Source organism: Lagenorhynchus albirostris, chromosome 4 (assembly GCF_949774975.1).
Source record: "Lagenorhynchus albirostris chromosome 4, mLagAlb1.1, whole genome shotgun sequence".
Classification (NCBI taxonomy): Eukaryota; Metazoa; Chordata; class Mammalia; order Artiodactyla; family Delphinidae; genus Lagenorhynchus; species Lagenorhynchus albirostris.
Genome location: NC_083098.1, coordinates 38,141,361 through 38,158,493, shown reverse-complemented (window position 1 = coordinate 38,158,493; position 17,133 = coordinate 38,141,361). Strand labels below are relative to the sequence as shown.

At 38.1% G+C, this 17,133-nt stretch overlaps 1 protein-coding gene across 1 annotated transcript in view; it reads left to right on the top strand.

The window, feature by feature from the left end:
* Positions 1–17,133, top strand: part of ARHGAP24 (Rho GTPase activating protein 24) — a 780,792-nt gene that overhangs the window by 247,003 nt on the left and 516,656 nt on the right. The window lies entirely within an intron of this gene.

The window sequence follows — 17,133 nt, the reverse complement described above, 5'->3', positions numbered from 1 at the left end:
CCTGTTTTATGTTTTTATGTTGTCAACTGACACTGAATTTTATGAAGTTCAGGCTTACCTAGAATTCCTCTTTTGATTAATTTATGTGGTATTTTTATCTGTTTAGCATTTAATTTATTAGATCTTGTTTATCTGCTCTGGTATATTTTGTCAATAATATACTTAGAAATGTGGTTCTGATTTGTTTTAATGTGATAAATTTTGGTCTTTGAGGCCCTGAAAAGGTGGACCTAGAACCTGCATTAGGCACTGCTCTTCATAGCTTTACACGATCATCAGTATTACTGGTAGGGAGGAGAATGAGTTCATGTGATATTTTCTTCCTATATTATAAATAGTATCTGCTGCTTGATTATTTAAAAATATATCATAAACCATGCTCTTTTATCATCCTACTTTGTGTATGATTTTTTGTTTCCCCATAGATTTTATTTTAGAATGAGAGTACCTTTTCTATCCAGGTTTTTAAATGTTTTAATAAATGTTTTGCAGGTTTTTCCCCCTTATTAATCAACATTCTTTGTTCAGAGTAATGCAAATAGTATAAGAGAGAAAGAGAGAGAGAGTAGTGTATGTTTCTCAAAATAAAGGAAAAATACTTGAACAGAAAGTGACATGTAAAAAGAAGAAATAGACAAAGGGAAAGTAAATACTATGGTTTGAACTGTAGTAAGAGATGAAACTAAGGTTCTGAATTTTTCATGATAATCAACCTTGTAATTAAAATTTTAAAGATTTAAAAGACATACTATGCATTTCAAATAGTGATCTTTTAAGTTTTCTGGCTATTTGATCCCCAGCCATGGAATAAACTAATAACAGAATTTCATTTTAGGACATCATTTTAGGAAAAAATGACCTTAAAACCTTCAAGAGATTCAGATTCTACGTTTCTGACAAAGAATCCAAAACAGTTGTATGCTCCGCATGCTTTTCCCCCCAGGCTGGGCTCACTGAGAGTAGCATTGTCCTTAGAAGTAAAAGCTGAGGCGCCTTGGGAAGAAACACAAGGGAGGTGGTGGTGGCGGGGGGTGGGGGTGGGGGGGGAGTGGGGGTGGGGGGGTGGGGGTGGGGGGGGCGTTAGGAGGCAAATGAAAGTTTTTCTATTGTTACTAGAAAAGTTCTTAGGGAACTGTCAAAACCTAACCTGGGGCTAGTCTCTGGGAAACTATGGCCACTTTAGAAAATAGGAAAATGTCTAGATTGTTGTTTCAAAACATATTAGTCCCCAACAACTTTGTATTCATAGCTAAGATCTCACAAAAACAATTACTTCCCTCGGCCACATTGGTGTTGTTACTGACTATTGGCTTCTGGTGCTGTCCTTGCTTTTCATTGCTCCACTTGGTGTTCTGGCTTTGTCAAATTCCCGGCAGCCTGACGTGCTCCAGTGTGATCTCAATCGGCCCTGGCTCTTCTGTGTGATTCTGGCTTGTCGATTCACCCCTGACTTGCCCACCATCTAACTTCTTGACCCAGTGCTCCTGAACTTGGAACCTTGTGCTACTCCAAATGGCCTCCCTCCCTAAGAGAAATGGAACCCTCTTAATTCCCCGGAAGAAAATAAGTGAACAGCTCTGACCCTCCCTTCCTGGTTTCTTCCCTCCTAAGTGTCACTAGCTTAACTCAGTGATTTACCTGCATTTCTGTGTTGCCATTCTTTGGTCACACTGCCCACTATGGCATGCATTAACTTTTAAGGTCCCATATATTTCATGGAAGGTCAAAAGAATTTTATACCCATCTCTGCCATTCCCAGGTTTTAGTACACTCATGCGTGACATCCATCACCCAACAAATTTACATGAGGGATCCAACTATGTACTCATAATTGTGATAGGCAGGTGGGGGCTTAACAGGACAAATATGTTAACGTTGTTGCCTTTTTTTTTTTTTTTTGGTACGCGGGCCTCTCACTGTTGTGGCAGAGCACAGGCTCCGGACGTGCAGGCCCAGCGGCGATGGCTCACGGGCCCAGCCGCTCCACGACATGTGGGATTTTCCCGGACCGGGGCACGAACCCGCGTCCCCCGCATCGGCAGGCGGACTCTCAATCACTGCGCCACCAGGGAAGCCCAACGTTGTTGCCTTTAAGGAGCTTATTTTAGTCTTAAGACAAAAGTTAAGTTTGTGTGAATGGACTGACCTTTTTGTACAAAACATACAGTCCTCCACTCCAGCACAGGGATAGAGAAAAGCTCCCCAGAGGAGAAGCTCTGACAGAGGGGACTACAATTCTGTCAGATTCTGACATTTTCCTAGTGGATGTTGTTGTCTTCTTGTGTATTGCCACTTCTGCCACTTTATTCTGTGTCACACCCTAGGCCACTCATACAACAAAAATCCCTTCTCAGGTCCACTTTATTTAGCATAGTTGGGAATACATAGATTTTCACTCTCAAAATGTATTATTAAATAGCAGGTAAAATAAAATGTTAATAAACAACAACAATAAATCCTAACATCTTGTTGAATGGTTTACCAGTGGTGGTGCTGTCTGTGATAGGAGGAGAGGGCAGAGAATTTTGAAGAATAAGTACATGTCAAGGGTGTTGTAAGACATGAATAACACATTGTAGTTCAAGACCAGTTCCTCCCTTTGCTCTTAGGGGCTCCAGCAGGAAAGTAAAGTTTTCCAGTTCTAAGGATACCAGCAAAAGGAAGGAAGACATAATCTAAGCTAAAATCTTCCATAGCTTAGAGCAACATTGACCACAGAACCTTCTTTAGGCTGGAACACATGTGCAGCCACCTGTACTATTCTCTCCCTCTCACTCCTTAGTTGTCTTTTGACCATGTGGTTATTGGAGATCATATTTTTTTCCCGGCACTCTGGAACCTATCAACGTGAACAACATCCTCCATTGAAGAACAGACAACCACTGATAAAATCAAGCCTCTTCTTATTTTAAGCCTCCCCAGTATGTCCCAGACACAAAGGGAAATTCACTTCAAATTTCTCCTCAGAAGCTCTTGCCTACTTCACAACTGATTTATAGGCAGTGAGCATGAAATTATACTTTATCTTATCCTGGATTAAGTTTCCAGTCCTGCCTCTCCCAATAACTTAGAAAAAAGAGAAGGTTCAGGGATGGTTCTAGAATCAGCCACAAACAAATGCAATATACAGTGTTAATGTCTGTTTATTGAACTTTTCATATGCAGATAATAATGCTGGAATATTGTGACAGGTAGTCTATTAGCCTTCACTGACATTTTATTGGCCATTCCAAGATCAGTGGCTACTAAACGGTCTTCCTTTGTATGCTGTGTGATTGCTGTCTCCTTCCCGATGTGAAAATATCTTGGCGACAGTGGTCTTCTACGCTCAAGGACTCCATCTGCAGATGCCTGTTTCTCGGCTTACGTGGAGAATTTCAGCATGAAGGGGAGAGGGCCACCCATCCTTCTCACGAAACATTTTCCCCATGTCAGGAGTGGAGCATCTTTTCCACCTGCTCATTCCTGCTTCCAACAATATGCCACATACCCTTTCCTTTCCTGGCCCTTTGACTTCGTGCATCTAGCTGCTCACTCAGCTCGTAAGGATCTCCTGGGTGCTTATTGTTTGCGTGCACTTTGAGCTTCTTACCACCTTCTGCTCTTGGATGTTTGCCTACCTGAATTTAGACTCACCTGCTGCCTGCTCTTCTTGTTCACAGTTCACACGGAGATTGCTTCCTGGTCTCGAAGCCTTCATCCTTGATCTGTTGCCACTCATGAATATAGAGAGCAAGTTGCTTTTCAGGCAATTAAATGTCAGAATTGTCTGTATGCAATTTTTGTATCCTCTCCAAGAGGATCGTTGTAAAACCTGGTCTTTCCTTGTGCTTATATCTGCCTTGCTTCAGTTTTCTCTATGGAGATTCAGCACGTGAATTTCAGTCTTTCGTGTATCTGTTTCAAAATCTTGAAGTGAGGAGTGCTGGATTTGCGTATAAGAAGACATTACCATTTAAGAACTCACTATTGATTGGGTCATTGTTGGTAACAAGGAATAGGGTTTCAGGGGTTTCATGCAGAACTGGAAAGAAAGCATGGTATAGTTGGTATACATGACAGCCAAATCCCAATTTTGTGTTGAGAACACCTGTTTCTAAATCAAGTTTGAGGAAGTTGGAAGGGAACACGGACTAAAGGAAAAAACGCTAGATGTTAGACAGACTTAGGTTCTCAGTCCAGAACTGTTTGCTTATTCCCTAGGTAACTTTAGACATGTCACTTACATCTCTCAATTACATACCTTTGGTTAAAGAATCAAGTGGGACAATACACAAAAAAGGTCTAACATAATTCTTAGACTGAAATAGGTCCTTAATAAACATTAGTAACCCACATCCTCTCTCATCAGACCTTCCATTCTTTACACTGCTGCTGCTCTGTACACAAATTTGATCATGTTGATTTCTTGCTTAGAAGCTTCAATATCTTAGAATGAAGTAATAACTCATAGAATGAAGATAAAAGTTCTTAACATGGCCACAGTATCTGTCTTTACCCATTAAGTTACCTAAGCATAATGGTGCACGTGTTTGGGAGGGCATTCCCTCTTACCCACCACCCCTCTTTAGTTTTCCAGAACACTTTTGCCTTTTAGTGTTGCCCTTATTGCCTATTGACAAGTGTAGGGTTGAAAGGAGGTTATCTGTGTGGAAAGTAACATAAGGCAATATAAGCACTGAGCAAAATCATGAAGAGGTGGTCAGTTTTTCTGCTGAAAGGATAGAGGCTGATGGGCTATCAAAGGGAGAGTTTAGCATAGCTTCTCTGAATGCACAATATACTTTGTTCACTGGGGTGGAAACTGGACCATCTATGGCCTCAGTTCCCATACAACTCCCAGATGGGAGTAGCAGATGTGATCATTTTGGTGCATGATGGGAGGTCTCCGGAGAACGTCTTTGCCCAAGTCTGTGGGTTGCTGTATGTCTCATTCCTTTGTCTCTCACCCTCTCACCACATCTCCTTCATCTGCTCTATTTCTCCACATTGGGAAACTATTTCTAGACAAGAGTTAAGAAGTGATCTCTAAATCAAAATGTATTCTCACCAGGTCTGCTGCCTATTTATACTAGTCTTACCATGACCCTAAGTCATGGGATTTTAATCTATTTTTTGGTTGCTGCTGTTTTCATTTGTTTTCCCTGTGCTATCCCTTGCCTGAGACAAATGAACTGATAGATTGAAGGCAAAGGGAATACTAGAAACAAAAATGCATTGGTTAGTATTTCAGAGGTAGTATATCATCATATAAGTGTAATTCCAAACCACAGAAATGTTCTAGGACCTATCTACCATGTGAATAATATTTATAAGAAAAAATGTAGCATAAGTTCAATCAAAGTTATTAGGAATACATTACCTGCTGCTGTAAGAGGGCACCAGGGTAGATTGCTTGCCATCATCCTATTCCTCTGACTACTAAGTAGTTGAACTGAGGGCTCTTCCAGCTGTGAGCTGGGCAGAGGAGTATTTGGAGCAACCTGGGGCCATGTCAAAATCACCCAAGATACTGCTCCATTTCGGGCTTGCTTCCTACCTTCTTTCCTGCACTCTCTTGATCTTTTCTTCTTCTCTGTAGCTACCAGAAGACTTTCCTTTCAGCAAGGATTTCTCTTCTTCCCTGTGGACTGTTACACAACAAAGTCTCTACAACCTTGGCCTTTATCCTTTGTCTCTGAAGTTAGTAGATAAGTCGTTTCTGTTTTTTAGCAAAAATGGAAAACAGGCAAGGAAAAATCACATTTTCAGGTCTAGTTCTTGTCCTCTCACTCTTGTTCTCAGGAAAGAACCTGTGCTCAAGTCCTACATCAGTGGGACCCACCTCTGAAGTTAGACAATTGGGTTGGGATTGTATCCTCTCCCGTCACTCACACCAGCATTTAGGCACATGACAGGCTGAATTAAGACTTACCTTCATTTAAGAGAGAGGATAGAATCAGTTATTATGAGGAAAGCCATCCTAAACGTTTTATCTCGGAAGTTAGGATGGACATTCCAACGTGAATCTGGGAAGGCTCTGAGAGAGGCTCAAGACGGAGAAGAGATAGGACACAGAACTGCCATCTTGTTTCCTCTTTATCCTCAGCAATCCTTCCCCTGGCTCTGAAACCTACTCTGGGTTATTTTGGACTGGTGTGTAAAACAGAGATAAGTGGTGGAGAAAAGATAAAAAAAAGAAAGTAAAGGAATTCCAAGGATAGAATGGGAAATTCAGTTAGCCATTTGGCTAGACAGCTATTTAAATTAAAAAGTTCTGCATAAGTTGGTTGTATATATATTAGGAACTACCTAATTGGAAAGTTGGACAGCATCATGTTTTTTTTGTAAGATTAGATATAAATGATACCTAACTCAATTTGTCAGCTTTCCAAAGAACATCTTCCTGATTTTTGTGTCTGAAATCTTTGTGTTTTCCAGCATTTGCCACAAATGGCTGCCTTGGTTCTGTAATGTCACATCTTCAGGAGTCATGAAGGTCAAGGTCTCAGAGAGCTTTGGGGGAATGAATGAGATGGATGTTTTCTGTGGGTTAAGATAGCAGAGGCTCACTGGAAGATGACCAAGTCTGAAGGGTAGGAATAAAAAGAGCCCTTATTTGTTAAATGTGTTCCCTGTGTCAGGCACTGTGTTTTTTGCTTCATATGTAATAATTAATTTTATGTTCACATTTTATGTTCTGTGAGGTACCATCATGACACTAATGATTTCCAGCTGAAGAGGACACACCTATGGGATGAATGGGAGGACAGGTGATGACATCTCACAAGTAAATCTCTGGGAGAATGCCAGTTAACAAGGACCAAACAAGACATGAATCAATTACTAGAACATTATATATATAGTGGCAGGAGGTCAGCCAGCAAGTGACAAATAGACTGTTGAAGAAACTGGTGCCAAAGACTAACGAAAAATAAGGTTCTCCAGGGAGAATCCATGGTTCTTGTAGAATAGGTGGGTCAGCTTCCTGTTGGGAGTTTCTAGGAAGTCACTTAGCATTGATGACATTTTTGCAGTATCTTATTCCAGGCTCTTGGCTCTGCCGTTTACAATTCCATTGGGTAAAACACCCAAGCAGATTCTGGTATGCATAGTTTTCCAGATCTCATAGACTCATATTATTAATAGTAGTCTAGGTGGCATTGTACATTGAATTATGAGATTTGAGCACTTTCATTTTTAAACAATGCTCATTACCTCCAAAAGATCTTAAATGCCTGACAGGTCCATGAGAATATTATAAAGTGTTTGAACTTCTGTACTTATAATATACAAACATCAGTATATGCACTGTTCGTGCCAGAGCCCTTGTGTCCTGTGATATAAAGCTAGTTGTCAGGTAGGAGCGCAGTTGAAATCTTCTTCAAACATAAATATATTGAAATTTCCTAATGTAAGACTAATTGATGGTAATAGGAATTAGTTGATTTTAATAATGTAATTTGTTCAGTATCATAACAATTTAAAAAAAGGAAAGAAAAAGGTTTAAATCTCTAAATTCTATGCGGAAAGATCCAAGGTTAAGATAAGGTTGTAGCACAGCCTGTTTATTTGCATTGTTAAAAATAATGATCAAGTTAATTAAAATTGAATTATAGTGGAACCATCTCAATAGACTCATGACAGCCATTTTAATGAGTTCCATTAAAGGTAGCAATAATAATTAAGCTATTTTGAAACCAGCTGAATAATTTTAATAAGGAATCTATTGTGCACATTTCTCTTGTGTCCCTGCTGGTAAAACTGTAGTAGCAGGATATTAAGACTGTGGACTCTAGATACACCTGTGGCCCTGCCTGTTATGTAGTGATTGTGTAATGAATTAATGCTGTGCATGCTATTTGAGAAGAGTAGTTACCATCAATGTACATTACCCCTCTCTGCACAACTCTTCCACCTTCAAAGAACAATGGTAACACTAAAAAAGAGGGGACATTGTAAGGCAAAGGTCCCCAGTCTTTTCTCAACAACTGGGGACTCTATAAACACCAAAATATTTAAAAGTCTCCTTACATAAATGTAGTTGTATTTTTAGTATCCTATTGATTAATGAAAGGAATAATGACACAAAGCTATATGATTTCAGCAGTAATTCACATTTTATTAGTCACAACTTCTACATACAAAGAAGAAATATTAGTGAATTTTTGTTTGAGCCTATGATTTTTTAGTTCTCAGACAAAGCTGCTGTATTTTTGTCCTTCCCTTTCCTTCCCTCCTGAGGATAGGGCCATTGGTATTGGAAATCTTCTCCTTGGGATGTCAATCTGAGCAGAAAGTTGGGAAAAAGGAGAGTGGGTTACTACATAGATATCAACACATCTGGCATCTACTTGCTCTTTCTATGAGAATGTTTTTCTTTTAACTTATCACAAAGCTCTATTTTATATATTTGTATTTGTAATTGGAACAAAATATTAGCTAAAGGAAGAATGAAGCTGCATATTTATTCTTTGTCCCTAATTCTGTGAACATTGAGACTTTATGTAATGAATAATTAAAAGGCTCTTTATATAGGTAAATAAATCTTGACTTTATTGTGCTCAAGAATGACCAATTATGCTAGTAAACATCACTCAATGTAGATAACATATCTTCTTATTTCAGCCTTTTAAGTAAATACTTCATTTTAAAATTTTAAAGCCTCTTGACTTCTCAAAAACCACACAGATTACTGATAAATATCCATAGGTTGGCTTCTTAAAGCTCATTAGCTGTTTTTATTATATTTATTATTATTTATTACAATTATTGTTTATCACATAAATTTGTCATGGTGTCCTAGGTTATTACAAAGCTGTGTGTTCTTGGACTATTTACATTTGAGCACAGTGTGCTTCTCTCCAGAAACAGCAATTTTCCGGGGGGATTCCTGCAGCTATTAAATAAAAATGCAATCATAAGGTCACTAATCTTACCTTAATAAAGTACAGATGCAAAGTTGTTATTATTAATAGGTTTATCCACATATATTATACAAAATTATATAGTATTTCAGAAACATAAGCAATAATTAAAATGTTACCATGGGTATAACCTCGGTCAATTAATACCATATCCACAAAAGAGTACTGAATTTTTGGGCTATTGGACTTTATGTTTAGAATTATTTTTCTTGCAAAATAAACTGTGAATGTGATAATCTATTAAAAGGAACTGTATGTAGAAATGGCTAAACTTAGACACACATTTTAGTTCTAAATTTGCCTTTTTCATTAATAAAATTAAAGATCAACATTGCTCTAATCTTCTTTTCATTGAAAATTAACATAAATCCTTAGTCTAGAAAATTTTAAATTAATATAATCTTTGTGCGAAAAATGTATGAATTATTTAAAATAACCATTTGATTCTATTTTTTAAAACTCAATGGCACATCATGAGGAATTAATAAGTCATTTTACACATGGCAAGTAGCTTAATCTTAAACGTTTGTTTTATAATATTAATTTTATAAAAAGCCTAAAGAAACGGACATTTTTACAGTGATCCTCCAAAAGGAAAAGAGAGACAGGGGGGAAAAATGTAACTTTTGAAACACTTTTAATTCTACAGATTACGTTTCTCTAAATTTTGTCAAGTTTTGGCTTAAATAAGTATGGGAAACTTCAACCCAAATGTATATCGCTTTAGAATTTGATAAATGATTAAACCTAACAATTAAGATAAAAGGAATTTGTTGTTGTTTTAGGCTTTCCTCGTGTAGTGTTCAAGCCAGAAAATATTTTAATGTTTGTAAACTGATTTTCAAGGATTTGATACTGTCCTAAATTTCTGTCATTTATGTATAAATAGTGAGTGTTTTTTCTATTATTGTCAATTCGAAACCAGAAATTTTGTGCAATGCATGGTAAGAAAAACCCGCCTGGTAAGTACCTAGACAATCTTCACATTACATTCATTGTCTTCTATACAGCAATGCATTGAGAATTTAAAGAACAAATGAGCAAAAATATAAAGTATGTCAAGATGTCTTTATATACTGGTTAAAGTGGAGGCTAGCTTCTGTCTAAAATAATGATATAACATTACCATATGAAGAGTAAGCCTTTTGTTTGCCTGTAAAGATGATGCCAGCAACTTTCAGACGCTTGATCTGAGCCAAGAATAAATGTCTGTATGAGAGCATCATTTCTGCATTACCTAAGAGGAAAAGGCAAAATTTACTCTAAACCTTCTTAGTTCACTCATTCTCAGTGATTGTATGGTGAACTTCAGGAAGCCACAAATATCTGAATTGACTTTGCATTCTGTACAGGCCTCGCATTTGGGAGGTGTTTAAGGCTTTCACCCATATGAAGGAACCACTCATGTACATAGCAACTAGGTATTTCCTTGAATTTGCTCATTTCTCCCAATATTATTTTTCTTCATAAAATTACCAGTATTGGGCTTAACTACACTGCACTTCTAATTCTTTGTGTTAGTACTTGAGTATCCACAGCAGTTTAAAGGGACTTAGGTGGGGATATGGGTAAAATTTACATTGGTAGTGAATGTTTACATACTGGTTGAAGTCTAGGCTTTAGACTTCAGGTTTTGAGTCTCTGCTCAGCAGGATCAATGGAAATCCTCATCCCCCTAAGCCTCCCACCTACCCCTCACAGCGTATGGAGCACCTTATGTCCTCTCCTTGGGAGTTATTGATATTATTGGACCTGGAAGGCATGGCTGGGTTTGATCATACTGTTGCTGCTGATTGCTTCCACAGATGCTGAGCACCCTCAGCCCCCAGCCCATATAGGAGAGGCTTTCTCTAAGTGGATCTTAAAATTATTTTATTGGGCTCCCCAAAGGGTGATCTCATTTTCTGTCTTTTGTTTGTTTGTATTTGAAATCCCTTTGCTTTAGGAACTTGGAATCATTTTCTCCAAGTTTGATTAAGAAGACATTAGAATGGGCTCATCTGATGTTCATCCAAAAGCATCTTTCTTCCTTGAAAATGCATTGGTGTCTTGGGTGGCAGCCTTGGTGCTTCAATTTCTATCTCATTGGAACTTTTCCCCACAAGAGCCATTTAGAAGTCTCTTTCACTGGTCTGTCCATTCTTGAGCAAAACACACCGGACAGGATGTCTTCCCCTGAAGTCATCTGGGACAGACAGACTGCTCAGCATTTAGAAACTACACTTGTCCTCCACAGCCTCAACTCAGTTCGTTCTTTACTCGCAGCCTATAACCTCTCCACTTTTGCAAAATAAGCCTTCAAAAAGCTTTCTTGCTACCTTTTCTAAACTTTGAAAAAAGTTGAGAAATTTGATAAAAGAAAAGGAGATGATAATAATTTTTTAGTCCTATGTGGTTTTGTTATTTGTTTGTTTTTTTTGTGTGTGTGTGGTTTTTTGTTTTGTTTTGTCTACTTCATAGCCCACATCTTGAACTGCCCTATGGTTATTGTCTTCTTGGAATATTATTTTGAAAATCTTTCAAAAATCACGTTATTTTTTATTGATTTCCCAGGAAGTTTATGTTTGGTAAATTTTCAAATATGGAGGAACTCGTTATCCTCAACTCTATTCCTTATATAATCAACCTCTATATTTTCTATGTCTTAAGAAGCAAAATTCTAATTTCAAATTTTTTTCAGTTTCACCTCAAGATCTAAAAACCAACACTCATTTCTTAGGAACTAATTTTCAAGTTCATGGATTATCTAAACTGCTTGCTGTTCTTCCTGATATTTCTGCCTGGTTTGTGGCCAATTCATTGTTCATTAGCACCTCTGACAAATGGTGAGCCAAGAGAGAAAGAGGGAGAGCAGTTAATTTTGCCATTTTTGGAAAACTTGAATAAAAGGTTTAGTAGGAAAGGACACTAAAATTAATACCTAAAACAGGATTTAAAATTGGTCTGTTAGGAAGATGACAATTTTTCCTTCTCACAGCATAATGTAATGATAACAATTATCGTCAAGCACTTGACCAGTATAAGTGATATGTGAAAGAGAAATTGTGCCGTCTTTTGCATAGGGAGATGTTGCTACTGACACATGAATGAAAAGAATCCACAGTTTGTACTCAAATGGCCTGAATTCAAGTCTTATCTCCAACCTTCATTAGCTTATGTGATCCTGAGCAAGGCATATACGTTTCTCTCTGTTCTCTCTTCTGTAAAGTGTAAGCAATAACGGATTTTTCATAGGCCTGCTGCAGTGAAAAGATATCACATATAGGAAGACACTTTAAAAACTCTAAGGGATATTCCTATAACTTTACAATTATAATCATTATCATTACTATTATCATTAGTAATGTGTTTGAATGAATTATTTTGATTCATTGACACTTTCTCATTTAGTTTTCATGGAAGATAGTTTAAAAAGTAGATGGTTATGTCTGCACTCTATAACAAGAAAATATTTTATTCTGCTTGATAACCTCATTGGTTTTAAGTGACTTAAAGTAATGCTGAGCCCCAAGTCTCTAGTTAACAGCCCAAACCAGGGAAATAACATTTACTCAAGCATGGAATCAATTGCACTTAGTATCCGAGGTCAGTAGCAGTCTTAATAGCTCAACTTTGTATCCAGACTGTATATTTCCTATAATTGGGACAAGAATCCATAATGAGCTATAAAGGTTCTTTTTAAGTTTTAAATTATCTGAAACTAGATAAAGCAGGCAATGGCAAGGGGAAGAAAATATGGAAAAGGAGGCAAAAAAGTACATCCATTATTTAAAGTGCTTGAAATATGATGAAAATAAAATGAAATGAGGAAGCACTTGGAATATGATGAAAATAGGATGGAATGAGGGTACCCTAGAAAAATGATAAGACTTGGCATATACGACACTGCAATTAGACAAATGTAAAGACCCTACTGATAATTTACTTTCTATCTGCTTAAAAATGGAAACCATTTTTAAGTCACACATAGTCTACAAGTAAATAATTCTTAGGAGCAGGTTGTTTTATCTCAATGGCAGTGTTTAATTTTCTAAAGAACATAGACTTAGTGGGAAGATTCCAACATGAGAATAAGCTTGAAACCTACAAAAAGGCAAGTATATTGAAAATAAGCCCATCTTGCTATTACTCAGATACTCAAATGGAATTAGACTTTTAAGTTCCCATGCCAGTGTTTTGATAGTGAGAGCTGAGTCCACAAGTGGGAAGTTTCATGTCTGGAGGAATGTTTTACTCTATGGATGTGCATGTGGGATGTGAATGTATATGGTGTGTGTGTAGGGGGTGTGAATGTGTGCACGCTTGTACTCATCGATGAGTAGAGAAAAGAGAGCTGGGATGTGAGTGACAGGAACACAAAGACTATCTTAGAGAAATTTTGAGTCAACAAGCTCAAGGAAACTCTAGACTACTAAGGGAGAGATTTAGAAATGGCCACTGAAAGTATAAAGCAGGAGATTTTTCTGGGATCTGACTGAGAGGAATCTGCATATCTTGGAAGGGAGAGTTTAGTTCTTTAACAGAATCCAGTAAACTCTGCAGTGTAACTCTAAACAAAGAAAACCATTTTAATTGGAAATTGAGGTTTGAATTTGCAGCCCAGGCAAAGAGGACCTTGCTTTGGTTAGTAATATGAGCCAAACCATTATTTAAGACACACACACATACAGAGGTGAAGAAACAATTAGATATACTCAAAATGTTAGCAATACTTATCTCTGTATAGTGAGATCATGGCAATTTTTAATTTCTCCTTTTATGCTTTTTTATAGTGTCCCAATTTCATGAGTTGAACATATATTAATTTTGTAATTAGACAAAAAACAACAAACACTATTTTAAAACTAAATTTAATCATGTATTTTTCTTGTGTGTACCATCTAATCTGAAGGTCTAGGGGACAATGGAGTATGACACTGGCTGCCACCAAAAATATATCAGTTCAGTAAGAGTATATAGAGGTGGTTGATATTATACTCCATTCAGGATCTAAACAGGCACATAACATACTTGTGTTTCATTTTTAAGGCCCTTGACTGACAGCAGACCTATGATGGAATTATAGAGGCAGGAAGAATCCACCTCCACAGGAGCTGTTCTCTCTTTTGCACTTTCTCGACTTTATTCTCTCTCACAGGGATTCAGTTGGATATTTTGGCCCCAACATTTTAATAGTAGTAGTGCTACCCCTTTTTCTGAATCATGTGATCCAAAGTGTTGGGAGGTGGTAGGCACAAAACTCCCTGAATCTCTCTCTACTTTATTTAGCTAAGACAAAACTGGACTTTCTAAAAAATTTAAAACTTCCACCAGGAAATAAAAAGAAAAACCAAAGACAGACGTTTTGAAACAGACATGCATCAAAGCACAGCCTTCTATCTTAATTCTGAAATCAGATCTTGGCATATTCTAGTACCCACACAAATTCTGCATTGTTGGTGAGAACCCGAAGGAAATGTTAGGATTTTGGCAATTTTTGACTATTCAGTTTTGTTACTGTGTTTTTTGCCCTCTTAGGAATTTATGTTTTCCCCAAAGAAAACATAATTAAAGAGCCCCAGTATCCGATATTAATGGACAAGTGGGTAACATGACAATACATTACTCTATGCTAAGGTCTTCAAAGAATCTGGCGAGGAATCTGGTGGAAAACTTTACACTTTTTAAATTAGTAAATTGCACTAAAACACATTCTTAATCCATACTTGTTTAATAGTACCATTTGACCCATATACTTGAAATATTAGACAAAGTGATTGTACACATTCTTGCTGAGGTTTCTCCAACTAAATTCTAACCAAAGTAGCAAGACAGAAAGTGTCCAAGGGGCTTTGTCTATGGATGCTTTTCTGCCCTCGACTCTGGCAATACTGATACTCAAACAACTTGCCCAAGTATAGTAAGGCCATTATCAGCTTTCTCTCCTCTTCCTCTCTCTCCCCTTCCACCCACTTCTCCTCTATCTCCTTCTATTTCTCTTCTAGGTCCCTGACATCCTCCTTGTAAATCTCCTTGTTAAGGCCCTTCAAATCTTGCTTGCCTTTTATACTGACCTTTCATAGACTCCTTCTGAGGATGTCTATGATTTAGGAATTCTAGAAATTTAGCCCTTACCCTTGAAGCATCTGTGGGTTTTGTAGAGTTCATCTGAAACATGCCTTTAACTGAGAATTGAGTTGACTGGTAAAATTCAGCTTTAAGTGATGCCCTGGGCAAGTTCTCACCAGAGACCCTGGGAATTGAAAGACAGACATCACACTCCCTGGAGTCTGTATCAGTCACATTAGCATCCTCCGCTGGTTAGAATCTTTCAAGTCTCCTCTTTACAAATTTATTTAAGTTGCTACGGTCTGTATAAGGGATGTCTCCTAGTCTCAATTAATCCACAAATAAGAGAAAAGTAACATAGTATGAGTCCTGTGAACAACCAAGCATTTTCTAGTTTGTTTATACTCTCTGGTAACAAAGATCTTTGCTAAATTCCTAAGGAGCTTCTAGGAAACAAATACAGTGGCCCTTCTTTTTCAGCAGAGAAGTGGGAGGGGAAGAGGGGGCTTTGGTAGATATACCCCCCCCCACTGCTTAATTCTCAAGTGACAATCTTCCTATCCTTCAGTTGTACTATCTAGTTTAAGATAATCACACACATCATACACTTCAGTGAAGTGATGTCAGGTGGAAAGGGTGGAGACAGAAGTCAAGAGATGTGAAGGGAAAGATCTTGGATGAAAGGGTGTGTCACAGAGGCATGCCTTAACCTTTTGGATTAGGGACTATCCAGCAACTACCTTGAGTTCAATTTTGTATTGTCCTGAGTCTAAATTGCTTGCGGTAATAATTGTTAGAGCCTGAAATAGATTACCGACATGATAGGTTCCTTGTCTTTTTTAAAAGTCAGAATCTTGAATCATACCTATTGACACTTATCTTCCTGATGCTCCTGAGTCCATCAAGTGTGTGCAGATTTCATTTTGGTTAATTTCATTGTTTTCCAGCTTTCATCTAAAACTGCCCATTGGCATTTTACCTGCCAGGGTGCAGGTAGAACATGTAAAACCACATGAGTTGATGAAGGACATTTGTTCTTACCAATTAGAAAATAAGCTACATTGCTTCTGGTTAGGAATTCCATACACATTTTATAAAGGAAATGCCCCCCAAATTTTTTTCCCTGCAGAACTTAATTTGATTCGTTAAATGGCTGAGAATTCTTCCGCCAGAAAATCAATTTTCTAGTGGGACATCAGGCCTGGATGGGGCAGATCACCAGAAAGAAAGACTCCAAGAAACCAGAGAAAGAAGGATAAAAGAGAAAAAAAAAAACATGTGTCCACACAGACTTTTTTTTTTTTTTTGCGGTACGCGGGCCCCTCACTCTTGTGGCCTCTCCTGTTGCGGAGCACAGGCTCCAGACGCGCAGGCTCAGCGGCCGTGGCTCACGGGCCCAGCCGCTCCGAGGCATGTGGGATCTTCCCGGACCGGGGCATAAACCCGTGTCCCCTGCATCGGCAGGCATGTCCCCTGCATTGGCAGGCGTGTGCCCTGCATCGGCAGGCGGACTCTCAACCACTGCGCCATCAGGGAAGCCCCACACAGAGTTTTATTTTTGGTGTTGCTAAGTTTGAATGTGTGCTCATCCATATCCCTGCAGATCCCTAGTGAGAATACTCTTATTTTGTGTCTTAAAGAAATCTAGTGATGATTTTTAAATAATCTAAAGCAGAGACCTTTATAAAATTTTTTGAATAATTGAGTTGGCATTCCAGGTAACCAGTACTGTAATATCTAGATTTGAAATTGACATTTTTGGTAGTGGGAGGAGAGGGGGGCTGCATCAGCAAAATGTTTACTACTCTGTCCTCTTTCTTTCATACTGTGTAATTTTGAGAGCTCTTAAACAATGATAAGGAAGTAATTATGCTTCGAATTCCTCTAAAGATCTAACTAAAGGGCATCCATCTAAATAAACCTTTCTAGGAATACAGGTTTAATGACCCAGGTAATTCTGATTGGAGAAATAAGATTTTACATAAATAGCTGAGGGAAGCAAGTAAAACCTTGTGTGTGTGTGTGGGGGGGGGTGGTCAAAGAAATGCAGAGTTTCTAGGGGGTAGGAGACATGGTTTCTCCATTCTTTTCCACACCCACAGCCCCAGATCTGTGATCAATGTGTGTCTATGATGTACATGAAATAAAACGAAATAAAACGAGTGACGCCAGCTGCGGG